Here is a 15,474-nt window from a genome sequence, read left to right on the forward strand (position 1 = left end):
AACTGAGATGAGGTATCTAAATCAAAATGAGCATCTCTCAATTCACATGCACTGTGAAATTTGCAAAAGCTTCTGGGATTTGTAGCAGCAGAATATCTATTTTATTTCCCTGAAGTCTATGTTATGTAAAGGCTAAGGCAAGGGAGAAAATCAAATCACCATGTTTGAAAGAGAGCCATTAATTTGGGAGAGCATGAATACAGGACCCTGCTCATAAAGTCTTAGGTCATGGTTACTTTTTCTGTCTTTGGCTGTTTGGAGGTCCCATCAGTGAATTGTGTACTACAGTGCCACGTTTACCTCGCTTCTTTCCGGTATGGTCAACAGTAATAAATAGCAGCAAGGAAGTTGATCTGTAAGTAGTAGAACTTGCAAAATACAACATGTATAAAATGTTGGGTATTTCTGATTTTGCAAAACACTTGCTAGCTTGTTATTTGCAAATCTCTTCCTGCTTGCAGGAATAATAAATGAGCAAATGCCATTACATGCATTATTTGCGAAAAATCTGATATTCCCATTTTGTATTCAGGTTTGTAAAATTGTTCAGCCATGTTTAATGAAGGAATATTTAGCAAGTATGTATTCAGCTGAATTCACGAGAACCAGGTATGAAGCTTTGCCTATTTATGGAAACTATTTTATAGTCAATTGGAGACAAATTGCTACTGTTTATGTACTGTACCCTAATACTCCCCTATCTAATAGTCAGCCAACCCTTTTTCAGCTATAAGATGTTATTTGTTATTAGATTCTGTTTCCTATATATTGAAATTCTGGCACATGGGGATGCTGTTAAGAAACAGGTTTCTCCCTGACTGCATTCACATGATATTTATTGAGGTAGTACCCCATCACATGGAAAAGGTTAAATCCAAGCATAGTGCAAGTATTGACAAAGAATAAGACCTTGTCACATGGCAAAGTGTTACATCCTGAAGAAGTTTTTAATCCTCAGGTAAGAGAAAACCCAGACTGTCTGTTTCACTGACTAATGGATGGCAGTGCAGCAGAGTTTTGTTGAGGCAAATGGTTACTATCTTATATGGTGCATATAGCTATTCACCAGAAAGAGGATGTTGTTGGAAAAGGAAAAACTGAGAAAGAATAGGGAGAAAAATCAATTCACAATAATAAAGCCACTGACTCCAAAGGCAAATGATGCATTTTTTTCTAAAAAATCAAATAGAATGTAATTATGCAGAATATGAGACACAAGTAGAAACCATAACCTAAAAAAATGTATGAGTAGCATCTCTAGGACAAATGTCATGACAATTGTCTAAAGAGCTGAGGCAGATGAGACTACTCTGCTTTTTTCTTATTGATCAAAATAGGCTGAGTTTTTTTGTTTGTTTGCTTTATCCTACTTCATACTAACATCACTTCCATTTCTCATTTTCCCAACATTTCCCTTCTCTATCATCTGTACACTGCTGAGAAGGATCTGCTGCTACCTCTGATACTTATGGCTTGAACAGAATATGTTGACCAGGCAACTACTGGGAGGATTTAGTTAGTGTATGAGCTCTGTAGCATTCTTGGTTCCCTCTGAAGCAGAGGAAAGATATCCTCACTGATTTATATCTTCTGGTCCTCATATTAAATGGATGATTGAGCTGCAAGACTCTGATTACTGATATCCTGAAAGAATTATCAAGCCATTTCCAGCTACTCTTCTCTTTAGCTGCAAAGCAGGTATTTGCCTATCCTTTATGTCCCAACATTTCTGCACTTCTGATTTCTCATCATGTAGCTCTTTTCTAACAGCTTGAGGATTAATGATCAGAAGAAGATAATTAGATACTATTATTAAGATTTGTGTCTTTCTGCTCATAAAGCAGCTAACTACACTTTGACTGGTTGAGAGAGAGGGGGAGAAAAAAAATTGTGATATTTTAACTCATAGAGCTTTAAAATGAGATCAGTTGTACTTCTACTGAAGAAAGTTCCTCTTGCATAATACCCGTATAATGGGAAATTGCTATTAAGCATAAGCCTATTATAGTCTAGCAGTTGAAGATGAACAAGTTATTTGACAGGATTAATCATTATTGGTATTTTGGTAACCTCTAGGAGACCCTGGCATATAGCGTAATCCTGTGGTGCCAGGTGCTATACAGATGAACCTTGTCTCAAAATCTTACAATGGCTGAGAGCAGCTTTATAATGATAGGAATCTGATTTCCTCAGAAAATTTCTGAGAAGGCCTGAGTACCTGCTACTACAGGATTTACTGGATTACGTTGTCTTTTCTAACCGTCTTTGGAAATTGAGTTAAAGAGGACGTCTTAGAATATTTGGCGTATCAGTATGTAACTGAACTGAGTATTTCTTCTGTCTGTTGTATCTGGTAGTTCATAGTATTATTTTCAGTATTATAGAAAAAGAGAGGACTGTGCACTGCAAGGGTTATGCAGCAGACAAGAGGCAGTGGGAACCTTTTAGGCATATCTTCCTAGCCACAGGGTGCCACCATCGCTCCAGCAGATCGAAATAGAGCAGCAGAAAATGTATCTGCTAGAGATTAATATGAATATGAACTACTTCAATCTAGTTTTCAAGCTAATGTTTATGCATTGATATGTTATAATCACACAATAATAATTTGCTACCTTTAATAAACTCTAAAAGATGAGTAATCTATTTAAATTCAGGAAAGCAGTCCCCAGTGAGCTTAACAGTTCTCAGAAACCAATCTCTGTACTTTCTCGCCTCTATCGCATCGGCCTAAGTTTGCCACTGAGCTGTGCCTATGTCAGCTAGAGGAGCCACTAGATTTTTCTCACAAATGAACAAGCAATTAGATATATATGTTCTGTTAAGTGACTGTGGTGAAAAAATATGCATCTCTCAGCACTTGATAATATTACTCATAGACCATGGATGCTACAGTTAGATGAATATGTTGTCTGGCAGCTTGTCGATGTGGTGAGCTGCAAACAGAAGATCAAATGCTGCTCTTAAAAAAGTAGAACCTCACTTTAGCCAGTGGAATTCTGAAGCAATAACTGATGTTTTCAGGTTTACAGAAAGTTTTCTCAGTTTTAGCAATATTAATCCTGAATTCCCAGTGATGCTAATGGAGCATTCTGGGATTAGCCTAACAGAACATGAACATGTGCACCTCATTTTATGTAATCCAGTTAAATTTGGGAAATTTATGAAAGTAGGGTTGATAGCTACACAGGTGAAAGAGTAAAGAACTAGTGGAGGAAGTTTTTCTAGATTTCAGGGACTGCTTGAACATTTTTCACCTAAAAGTCACTGAATTACACGCTCAAACAACATGCGGAGCAGGAGTTAGAATCCAGAACCCTGCCAGGGAAGTCCCATTCTCACTGGGTTAGGCCTTTTCTAGTTTGTTTGCTTTTTGGCCCATCTGGTCTTTTATTTCCTAGCCTAGCTTCACTTATATTGATAGGCAATATTGAAATATTACAAAGGGTGTGTTAAGGACAATCAGGTAGAAAGCATGAATGGTGACCATAGACCCCATGGTGTTAGTGTTCACAACAAGGATGATTAAGGCAGTGTCCTTCTAGACCAGTCAGCTGGTCTAGAGATAGGAGTTTGCTCATTAAAGAAATAACTTGCTGTTAAAGATGTCCAGGCATTCATTCTGTAAGCAGCAAAACTGGCACATAGCTTTTAGGGTAATATGTTTGTGCACAAGATAAAGAAGGACAAGCAGGTTGGATGTTCAGACAGTGAAGACGATGACAACACTTAGTCTGATTTTATCTCAGGACTCCATTTCTTTCCCATCTGATCCCTGAATACTTGCATCCAAGATTAATTTTATAATAAATATTCTATCAGTTTTGAATAGCTCACAAGTTTAAGTTCAAGGGAAGTTATAGTCCTGTTTCTTTACAATTGTGGCCTATAATGTAACCCAAAGCAACTTTGAGTCGATCCAAAATCAAATGAGAGGAGCATCTTTTGTTGTTTAAAAGTGTAACTTAATGATGAAATAACAAAAAGAGTCTTCTACTCATCTTACAGCATCACAGCAACTTGAGGTCTGGGCTCTCTGGCTTCTGTTCAGTTTGTAGTTGTTCATGAGGTAAAATGATTTACATGGGCATAAGGCTGGCAAAATTAACAGAGAAAGCACAAAGGTGTGGCAGATTCTGTTAATAAAATCCTACTGGAGAAAACCCCAGATGACCCTTTAACCAGAGGTGTTAAACACAGAAATATGCCATTGCTGTGACCAACATCGCCTGTAAATATGCAGTTCAGTCTTTAGCAATGCTCTGCGGTTGGGTAGAATTCAGCCCTTAAAATCCTTAACATTTCTCCTGTCCATCAGGAAGAATTTTTGTTTATTTTACTGGACCTGAATTAGGTCCACTCTAAGAGGTGGGAACCCTCTTGCAGGCAAGCTAAAAAAAGTATGAAGCTTCATAGCAGTCATTTGCCTCTTACTCAGAGAAGACAGTACTGCTATCGATATTTTTTGATTTTTTTGCTGTTTTGAAAATGGAGGTCAAAGTGCTTTTTTTTGCCACATTTAAGACCAGTCCAATTTGTGGTCTAATATATGCTGGGACAAATTAAGCTCAGAAATATCATACTGAGAAATTTTGCATATTCTGTCTATATTTTTTCCTAAAATTAATGACTGAATACTCTGTGTGAGTCGGTAGGAGCAAATCTTCAACTCTCCATTTGGGTTCCACAAACTGAAAGAAGGTGAGGTGCTGTGTGTCAGGGTGGGAGGGCTTGGTTTAAACATGGTGCATTGAACCTAGGTCTGCTTTTGAGATCCTCAGTTTTATATCTGCCCCACAGAATGGTTGCCAAGACTAATGAAAAGAAACCCATAGGGAAGTCATACAAGGCTGGGCCAATTATCTGTTTGGTCTGGTGTCCTTTCAGACATGCTACAAAATTTCATGTTGTTTCAGGAGAAATGGTAAGTGTCCATAGCAGACTGCTGTGCTCCATCCTGCTACCATCTGCTGTTTAGTGGCAGGTCTGAGATCATGAAAGTCTTTATGCCTTTGAAAGTGTTTTAAATTCAGGGTTTTTTTCATTGTGATATTGGTATGTGTGTTTTATAGCCACTGAAATGTATGCAGCTTTCTTGAAATCTTGCATTTTTGAATGTATGATTGTGAAAATCAAATGGTGTGTCAGGTACATAGGCACTGTGTTTTCCAGATCTAAAATTATGTTTGTTATAACAAAATTCTATGTCATATCTCATAGAATAATGACACATTGCTAATTTCATCAACTGGCTACCTGCCATAATTTATTTTGTTTTGGAACTTCAGTCAAGAAATGCATTATTTCTGTAATTTCTCCTAATCTTATCCTTAATGTCTGAACTAGATTTTGGAGTTTCAGAGAGAACCTGAGTCTGAGCTATGCATCCACAGTAAAAATTCAGCCTTGGGGGAATTTTTCATGGCCAAATTATAAACTACTGAAAAATAAATTTTATATCAAAAATGTTGATTCAGCCTTCAGTGCCACAGTACTTTGCTTTTCCATATAATAAGGTAGTGACCTCTATGTGCAAAGTTCCTTAAAGTATTTCTTGAGGCAACTTTTTCTGCTCTGGGTATGATGGGATTTATTATTTTATGTAGCTGAGTCAGATCCGGTAAACTTTTAATTAAAGTCTTCTATAGAGGTAGCAGATGCTCATGAATAGACCTGATAAAATCAACAAATTCTAGAGTTCCATGCAGTTTAGATATGCACACATTTTTAATCAATTCACATATGCATCTATTTGAACTTGAGTCATCCTTTCTTTCTGTATTTTTTCAGAATGTCTCTAAAGGGAGTAGCATTGTGTTCTCTGTAGGAAAAAATAATCTCCAAATCCATGTAAAAGGGAAACTTTTTGTTGAGGCTTGCAGTGAGGATGCAAATTGTTCTGTGATAAGAGACATCCTATGGGAACCGGTTAGAACAAATCAACTGGTTTCACAAAGGCCATCATATAAAAACAAAAGTTAAATTTGTCATTGTCCACTAGAGGAAGATAAAAATCTCCACGCTCCCATATGAATTCAGTTATGTATTATGTAGCACCTCAGCTATGCAGTGCATTGAAATAAGTGAGAATTTCTTAACTGAAATATCTTGTTTAAAATAAATACATATGTGCTGTCTTCCTTTAAGGCAACTACAAAAGAACAGAGTACATGATTTAGATAGAGCATGATAACATGTAGTAAGTCCTAGGAGCTAGAGGTTTTGGCCTGTGTAGTTGACTAGTTCATCTTGAAAATGATAAATCATGTCAAGATGGAGAACTCATTTCATTGCTTAAAAATGAAAAGAAAATCTGATTTTAAAATGTCATGTTTAGGATTTATGAGCAGGATTCTCATAATCAGTCATTCAGAATGAATTGCATTATTGAGGATCTATTTGCGGGCAGACAAGCTGAAAATATTTTTGTATACAATGCCAAGTAAGTTTACACTATCTCTCACATCTAAATTGCTTTTTCACCCTGCACACAGAAACTTTCTCTCGCATGCATGTGCACGTGCGCACACACACACGTAGTGCTGAGTTCCCTTACAAATTAGCTATAAGCTATGGCAGCAGTGTGAAACACAAGAAAGATGGAGTTTGTGTTTTTCCCATGGTATCATCAGTCAGTGATTGCAGCCCCACAGATGATAATGGAACTGTTATAAACAATTATAGAATTGCCTGAGACAACATTTATTATCAATTAGTTTTAGAGGGCAAACAACTGTTGGGAATATGCACTAACAAATTTGCTTATGTTAAGGCTCATCCTTCAGTCAGTTAGAAATACGGGAATTTTGACACTGATTTCTGTGAGGGGGCAGGAAGGGAAGGAGCTGGGCAATACTTAACTGGGAGGACGAATTTGTGCAGATATGTTAAGGTAACTTTTGACATGAAGAAGAGATTTTCCTTAATTCTGTCTTCTGTATAATGCCTAGCAGTCAGCTGTGGCCCACAGTGTGGATTCCTATGTTCTACAGTAGTACAGATATAACAATTAAATGCATGCAATGAAGTAAATATGTAACAACTGTAAGTTACAACTGTTAAAACTATAGTTGTAAACTGTAAATAACGAACTTGCTCCTTTAACAGGACAATATTTCTCAAGCTGCTGGAGTGTCTACAACTCCACCATCTTTCAAAGCATTCTTATAATTGGTTTTCCCTTTCCTTTTATTATTTTCTTTGACCTTTTGGCATAAGACTTTTTCCTGGAGAGCCTCCACAGCTTCCCCTCGTCAGGGGTCCGCAATACCTAGCATGCTGCACTTTGAGAGGATAGGACTGACTGCAGGCCAGATCACTGCATGAAATGGAACAAGAATGCCACCTATCTGTGTCAAAAATCTGTTTCAGAGATCTTTATCCAGCTTTCCTACCCCACTGTGCCTTGCGGTATAGAGGTTTAAGGGTAAGCACCCTCTGTGTAAAGAGATTCATGTAATTGCCCAGGGCTGAAGGTAGCCTGAGGCAGGAGAGTGATGACTGGGTTGTGGTTTCAAAGAAACCAGTGTGAGATGCATGCACAAGTGGCAAGTGGTTGGCTTGTGTAAGTGGGCACTAAATGCAGGTTCCAAATCATGTGAAAAACAAGAGCATGAAGGAGAGTATGTGAATTGGATTTTGATTTAAGATACAAAAGGTAAGAAAGCGGGGGGGGGGGGGGGGGGGGGGGGAAGGAGACCAGATTTGGGAACACCATCTCTTTGTTTGGTTTTTAGAGTTAAGGACTTTTCTGTTTAAAGATCTTTGCCCAGGTCGTGCAGACGAAGTCTACAGTGTTTTGATGATGTGATGTGTGGGCTGTAGTCTCATGTTACAGCTACAGTTCTTTCTTTATGTGTTTGACTGCCCCTCAGTCCTGAGACTGTACTTTGATCCCTCTTCTTGACTGAGTGATAGTCGTTGTTATGCTGATGTAAGGACTTTCCTTTCTTAGCTTTTCCTTAGCTCAAGGAGACTAAAATCAGATAGTTACTTTTTTTCATCCATGTGCAAATTTGTGAATGAATTGCAAGGACTTGGGTAAGCAAGTAGGTCATTAACAGAAACTGCCAGTCTTGCTGCATGCTTGAAAAACTGTAAAAACAAAAGCCAATAAGACTCAGCAGGTAAATGAAAAGCAGGAGGTAGAATTCCCCTGTTGTAGAACGCAAACCTCTTAAGTGCGTTCTAACACAACCTCCTCTTCGTGAAGGAGAGTATCAGGAAGAAGAGAAGAGAAATCTATCTCTGATGAGATGAAGGATAACCTGTTTTAAGATAAAACTACCAACAGACCCATGAAATAGTGCCTGTCCTCAAGTGAAAAAATTCCAGCATTAATCCCACCACTTTCTTATTCCTAAAATGGGGCACTGCACAGAACAGAGACAAGTTAGAGGGCAGCAGGAAATCTGTTTATTCCTCACTTAATGTTGCTTTGTATCACTCTGCACATAATCTGCTTCTTAACCTGCAGTGTGGGGGAGTGGACTGTAGGTCAGGTTACTTGTTTTGGCACAGTCACTCACTTCCCTTCTTCCTGCCAGATCTCTCTGTATGCAGAAAGCCAAGCTTGCTCTCCTTGTAAGGAAATGAGTGACCCTCCCATCTTCCAAAAAAGTTGGGTACTGCTCTTTTGCACCCCTTTAATCATACTTGCTTAAAGTTCTTTTAGCCAGGTACTCAAACTTTCACAGTTGTTTTGTACTACTATAGCCTTTTAAGTTGATAAACATGTTTGTATGGATCGTGTTCTACTGTATAGGTGAAGTACCTGCATGCTTCCACAGGGAAGCTGAACTGTTGTAACGCTTAAAAGTTTACCTTAAACCTGTGCTGTGTTTGAAGCCAGCAGTCTAGAACTGCAGTTCTGCTGGTTGCTTTCTTTGTGAAGAGCAACAAGCAGCAACGTCTGCATGGAAGGTATTATCTGAGACAGATTGTGCCTATGAAACTCTAGGGCGTCCTGTGTTTGTTGCCAAGACACTGAAGCTAGAAAATACAACTGCCAAGTCAGATGCACTTTATTTAGGAGTCTGGAAGTGGGATCCCATGACAGCAGCATGATGTAGAAGCTCTGTTTGGGTTCATTTGTACTAAGGGGCAAAAGGGAGAACAGCAGCACCTTGATAGAACGTTCAGGTGTCTGCAGGAGAGAGGCAGCAATGGAGAATGGGGTGGGAAGGGAAGATTTGCCTTCAGTTTGAATGCCTTTTAACCTCTGACTTCAGAGAAGAATGTGTCAAGTCTTAATGAAACAAGAAGACACATCTGGAAGAGCCTAATGGTGACACTTTTATAAGATGGTAGACAAAGAAGCTGTCTTTGCTGGATGGTTGCTGACAGTAATTCCTCTTGTCACAAAAATGGTAACTTGCTGCAGCAAAAATTAAAAATAGTAACGCATAGATGTAGGTGTATCAAATCCCCCAACTCCTAAAGCAGAACACTAGAAGATGGCAATCCTAGTGGCTTTCTGTCATTTAATAAGTCTATCTTGTGTTTCTTTTATATGTTTTTTTTCCAGCTCAGTGATCACTTTTACCACAGTACTTCCCTATCATAAGTCTGCAGGGCTGCTTCTCAGAGCAGATGCTAATGTTATGGAATATATTGCCTGCTTGAAGCCAAGTATGCATTTACTTTTGGTCATTCCATCTATAAATGACTAACATTTTACCTACGCTTCATCAGTTGTGATTGATTTCCTCCTTTTTTTTTAGAAACAATTTTTAAACTGTGAACTTTAATACTCAGCATAATTATTTTTGCTGTTCAGTCTTACATATTATTATATATGGTTACATATATAGTATATTGTGTTAAATTTTTTTCCTCCATACATTTGTATGTTGCCATACACTTAATTGATACTGAAGAAAAGTTTGTCTGTGATCAAACCTATTAATTTCAATATCCATATTGAAGTATGAGAAATATTTCCCACATTGTTAGTCTTTCAAAGTTTTCCTATAAAAACAGCATATTTGATTCTTAATTTTTTTGCCAAAATACTGACTTTCTGAGGCTAGTTGTCTAGTAAGTCACATTTTATATGGAGTTGGAGAAGGGAGATTACAATCTGAAGTCACAAGTCTAGAGAATATTCATTCAGCAGGTTGTTGCTTGTTTTATTTCCATGACAAGAAGGAAATATGTTTAGGGAAAGTGCCTTCAGTTTGAACTGGTTGAAAATTTCTTGACCAAACAAAAACTCAAGAGAAAACATTGTTTTGTAAAATCTGAAACATTTCAGTCAAAACATCTCCCAGTGATGCACTGTCCCTGAATCCATGGCAAGGTTTTAAGGGAACTGTGCATGTGTTGCATGTTGATTTGCCTTGGAATTCCTTGCAGATATCAGGAATATCCATTTCTCCGAACTTCAGGATTTGAATAGCATTGCATTTACCTCAGTTTTATTTTTTTGTAGTAAGCTTCATGAAATTAACCACGCTAACAACATTCCTTATGAACTGAAACCTCTTGAGGCTCAGTTGTTTTCACCTTCACTATTCTGGGGAGATGAGATAGTGTGAATAATTTTAATTCTGACTTCTGATTTTAGTAAGTGTTTTGAAGCCTTTTCTACAGTCCAAGATTCTTTTCATATAATAAATGGAGGAGAAGTGGTCAAGGGACCTGGTCCTTGGCTCATACGGCCAAAACATTTCAAGTGTAGAAAAGATTAAGCCAAAGTTAATTGGGGAATGAGGGAACCATCTAGATATGAAAGAACTTAGGTTAACATTGCTATAAGATAAATCCAATCCACATATTAAATATATTTCTTCTCTGGGCATTTATTTCATTTAACAGAAATAACAATGTATTGCAAGACAAAGTACATATAGATGACTAAAGAATATGCTGAACCAAGCCAAAGCTGTCAGGCTTCGAGGAAGGGATTTGCACTATATTGGAATAATTTCTCTAGTTGCCACATCAGAATAATCCAACAGTCTTTGTGTTTGAGATGTTGGTATTTTCTGTACATTCTACAGCTGTATAATCTATATAGACACCAAAAGATTCAAAGGTTTCTCCTCCTGAATGTGTGTGAAACAGGTGGAGAAGCTTCTTTTACTAAGATCTGTATTAATTTGATCTAGTATTAATTTGAATACTGTGGCTGTCTTACCTCCTTGATTACAGCTGCTGAGCTGTATTAGAGGAAGCTTAACCAAAACCAAAGTAAGTGAGAGCTACACATAAAAGAATGCTATGGAGCTATGGGGACTAAGCAGAGGTATCCATATTCTTGCAGAAAGAAATTGGAAAGGAACCACAAGACGATAGTGCTGGTCATGCCAGTGTTCTACTAGTAACCTTGATTATTTTTCCCCCTATAAGAAAGAACTGGAATATTACTAGGATTCATCAGATGATGCTATTGTTGATGATGTATATCTCCTTTTTTGAATACATATTTTAGATCTCGGGGTAAATATTTCATTGTTACTTATGTTATACGTTTATTATTGCTAGAGTTTTTTGCTATGAAGTCTGTTCTGTTTTAGAATCACAGAATAATTTTGGGTTGGCAGGAAACTCCAGAGGTCATCTCCCCAACTTAAAAAATGTCTAATTAGATCACGTTGTGCAGTCAGTTGTCCATTTAAGTCTTGAACACCTTCAAGGATGGAGATTCCACAAGCTCTCTGAGCAACCTGCTTTGGTATGTGACCACCCTCATGGTAAAAAAAATTTCTTTAATCAGAATTTCTCATGTTCCAACTTGTGTCCATTGCCTCTTGTCTCATTGCTACACACTTCTGAGAAGAGTCTGGCTCTGTCTTCTCTATATGATGCCATATAAGCCAACCGTTGTGGCTGGGCTCTGATAACCATGGGCACCCTGAACTGCTGGGAGAAATAGCTCCATCCAGCACAGTTAGCAGTTGCTTCTCAGTCACTCAACAATTGGAAGCTAGGATTATTGCTTCAATCTTGGTTTTTTGTTTCCTGTCTTTTTTCCTGGCTCCAACCTATTCTCTTGATGTTCAGTTTCTGATATGACTCCTATTCCTGAACTGGTGCCCTAGTACGTATGAAGGTTCCAGCTCTTGGATGTTCTTGCTCTGGTCTCTTACATTTGAGGCAAGCAAATACAATATTAATACAATATTAAAAAAAGTGAATTTAGACTAAAATGTCAGCCTTATGGTAAACGTAAAACTGTTTAATCTTGCTTCTATAACAAGTAGTTTTCCAGCTAAATATGTATTACTCTCACTGTAACTGTATTTGTCTTAAAACACTCAAGAGTTTAAATTTAAAGAAGTATACATCGCATAGAAAGAAAATACGATTTTTTTAAAGTGATGAATAAAGGCACTATAGGTGCTAGAGAATTGAGAGGACAGGTTTTCCTTGGTTCAGTATCATCAACTCTCGGTGATTTCCCTACTTCTAAGCATTTAATAAGATGTGCTTAAAAGAATGTAGCTGTTTAACTATAAGTAGCAATAAGAAAGGTGTTGGATACCCTGTCAGTCAGCAGATAGCTTGAAATCCTGTATTATTTGATTCCCTACAACATAGGTTTTAACTTTTCTCCTCTTTTTTATTACATCTCTGTTTTCTGTATGCAGATCAGCATAACAGATGGCAAAATTAACTAGTGGCGGTATTGTAGAGGTGATAGATTCTTAGGTATTTATGGATGGAGGCACTGTTTACTGTATAAAGGCACAGCTCTCAGAGGACTAGGTCTGTCATGAAACACCCATGCTAGCTATTTGCAGAGCTCGGAAATAGTACAGAGAGCACATGGAATAACAATGAGATTTTTAAGTAAAATCTAAATCCTTTAAACATTTTATGTAGGCTGCTTCTGTAGTTCCATAAAAATTTGATTTCCTGTTGACTGGAATGAGCTTTGGATCATGCTAGTATACAAACTAGCTAAGGATGCTGGGAATGGAAGGAAACAAATGCTACTTATTGACCATTCATACCCTGGTGTCTTTCTCAGTTGCTTCCAAGCTCAGATGTGTTATGTTTTGGGCTGGTTAGAATTCCAGTGGCCAGGCTCTCTGAAAGCAAGAGGCTGGCAGCTGGGCTAATGGGCTAAGCTTGTAAATAAGAATCCACTCCTTAAGTTAGCCTAAATAATTGCTGTTTTCCTTCCATGTCATTCTTGACTGCCATTTGGATCCACTGAAAATTTTAGAAAGCTATCCTCTCAAGGTTTGTTACTGATGTAAGTGTAACTGAGAATCCTCTTCCTGACTCTTGACAATCTGCTTTTGCAAAACTATATAAGTTTCAAAGAGAATTGTGCTTCAGGATAAAACAACAACAACAACAAAGTAAAGCAAGAAACCTTACTTCACAAAAGATAAACCAAGGAAAGAGAAATTTTCAAGACTGTCAGTCAATCTGCTCCTAAATCCCTTTATTAGTATGATTTGTGCCCTTAAACCCAAACTTTGGAAAATTGCCACCTTCTGAGAAGTCTATTGCATCGATCCTTTGATGCATTAGCAACTGCTGAAAGAAATCACAGGGAAAATCCTGTTCTGCCAAGTGAATGTCTATCTATTGAGGCAGATATTGGACTGCCTCCTGACTCCTAGTCAGGAGACTGTCTGAAACCCTGTACTACATAATTAAATATCCTTTCCAAAGTGTTATTTTTAGCATGAATTACACTCTCTGGACATTCTTACCTATATAAACATTTGCTGCCACTTCCAGTTGTAAAGGTCAGGAAATCCCCAGAGCAATGAGTTATTCAATCTAATTATGTATTGTACTAAAAACTATTTGATCAGATTCAAAATTTTTTTTCTATCCATGATATTGCATGTTCACTCAGATCTTGATGTAGGGATAACGGGAAGAAAGTTCTTCTCTACCATAGCATCCGTGCTGTACCCTTCCTATTGACTGAAGCCCAGGTTGTAGATGGCTGCTGTCATTGTGGGGAGTGGAAAAGAAAGCTGGAATCATTTTTTCCAAGGTGCCATGGGAACAGGGATGTTTTATTTTTCAACAGTCATTCTACTAACAGCAGTAAAAAGAGAGTGTGAAATTGAATCTCTCTTTCCTAGCATGTAAGGCATTAGTATTGATGGCATTTTATAATTTAAAAAAAAATCATTTTCTGCAAGATTGTGAACAATAGTTTAAACAAAAGATAATCATTATCACTCTCTGAAAGTTTTTCGTTGCCACATTGTTAGTTACGCAGTGCAGGTCTGACATGCTGACTACCGTCTGCTATTGATTATTGTTGCACTGACACTATAAAGTAATGAAAGCTGCTATTTAAGAAAAACAAAAATGTTTCTGAGTTTAGAAAATTGTATAATCTCTGAATACTTTGTGAGGCTAACTTCCTCTCACTCTGAAATAATAAGCTGTCTCAACATAGTTTTTTATTCTGTCTTAAAAAAGAGCCCCCAATATTCACTCCTAATTGACTTTGTTGTACAGTTTGTGTTACCACAAGAAAGTGTCTTCTCAGCAGTCCCTCTCATTATTAGGAGACTAGTTTGTAGCAAAGCTGAGCTGAGAAAATAATGGCAAAATTAGAAATGGGAAAGAATGAAGTTGGTCTTGTCGATATTGTTTTTCTTTTGGTTTATACAGATTATTCTCCTTCAACCAGGCACTGTTCCAGTAATAAGCTCCACATGGACACATTTTCTCTCTCAAAAGACCTCATTTTACTATGTCTTAAAAGATCCATATTATCACTTCACTTTTATTCTTGCTGTGGCTTGCTTGTCAATTATTTTTTCATTGTCTTTTAGGGGATTTTTTGCAAAGGGAACAGGTTTTGGTTGATAGCTAGAAAATATCCCATCCTTTCCAGTTGATACTAGAACCCTATAGAGATACCCTTACACACACCCATGCACACTGTGCTTTAGGGATAAATCATCAGGCTCTAAACCAACTCTGGCAAGTACATGGAGGAAGCAACATACATACTTCCTTTGTTGATGCGGTCTTCCCTGTACATTTGCTTTTGGCCTCTATTAGGAAGATGGATCTTGGATAGATTCAGTTCAGCCACCCCTGTGTTTCATTTTTTTATGACCCAGGTAGAGTTCAAGAAATAGCAACGTATTATTTCTAATGATGAGTTATCAATGAATTGATGGCAAATGTTGGGAGTGTATTCACTATTCAGATGTGTAATCATTGAAAGTGCTTGAGTTTTGAAGTTAACAATGTATCAGTAATTAGTCAGGTAGTTCAAATGCTTCTCTTGCATTGCTGCCTCTACTGTCTACAGTGGCCCAAACTCCTTGCAGTTCATCAGTGCTGTTTGAAAAAGGGTTTTATCAGAATTCTGCCAGAATTTCCTAATCAGTTGTAATTAAAATGTTCCACAATGATGGTAAAGTTAAAAATGGTCCTCTCTAAGCAGCAGAACTAATGAAGCTTAGTTTTCTAGAGATTTGTCTTGTGTTCCTATGTCTCTTATGTGAAGCAACCTCACTCTTTGAAAAAAAACCC

Source organism: Dromaius novaehollandiae, chromosome 9, assembly GCF_036370855.1.
Source record: "Dromaius novaehollandiae isolate bDroNov1 chromosome 9, bDroNov1.hap1, whole genome shotgun sequence".
NCBI lineage: Eukaryota > Metazoa > Chordata > Aves > Casuariiformes > Dromaiidae > Dromaius > Dromaius novaehollandiae.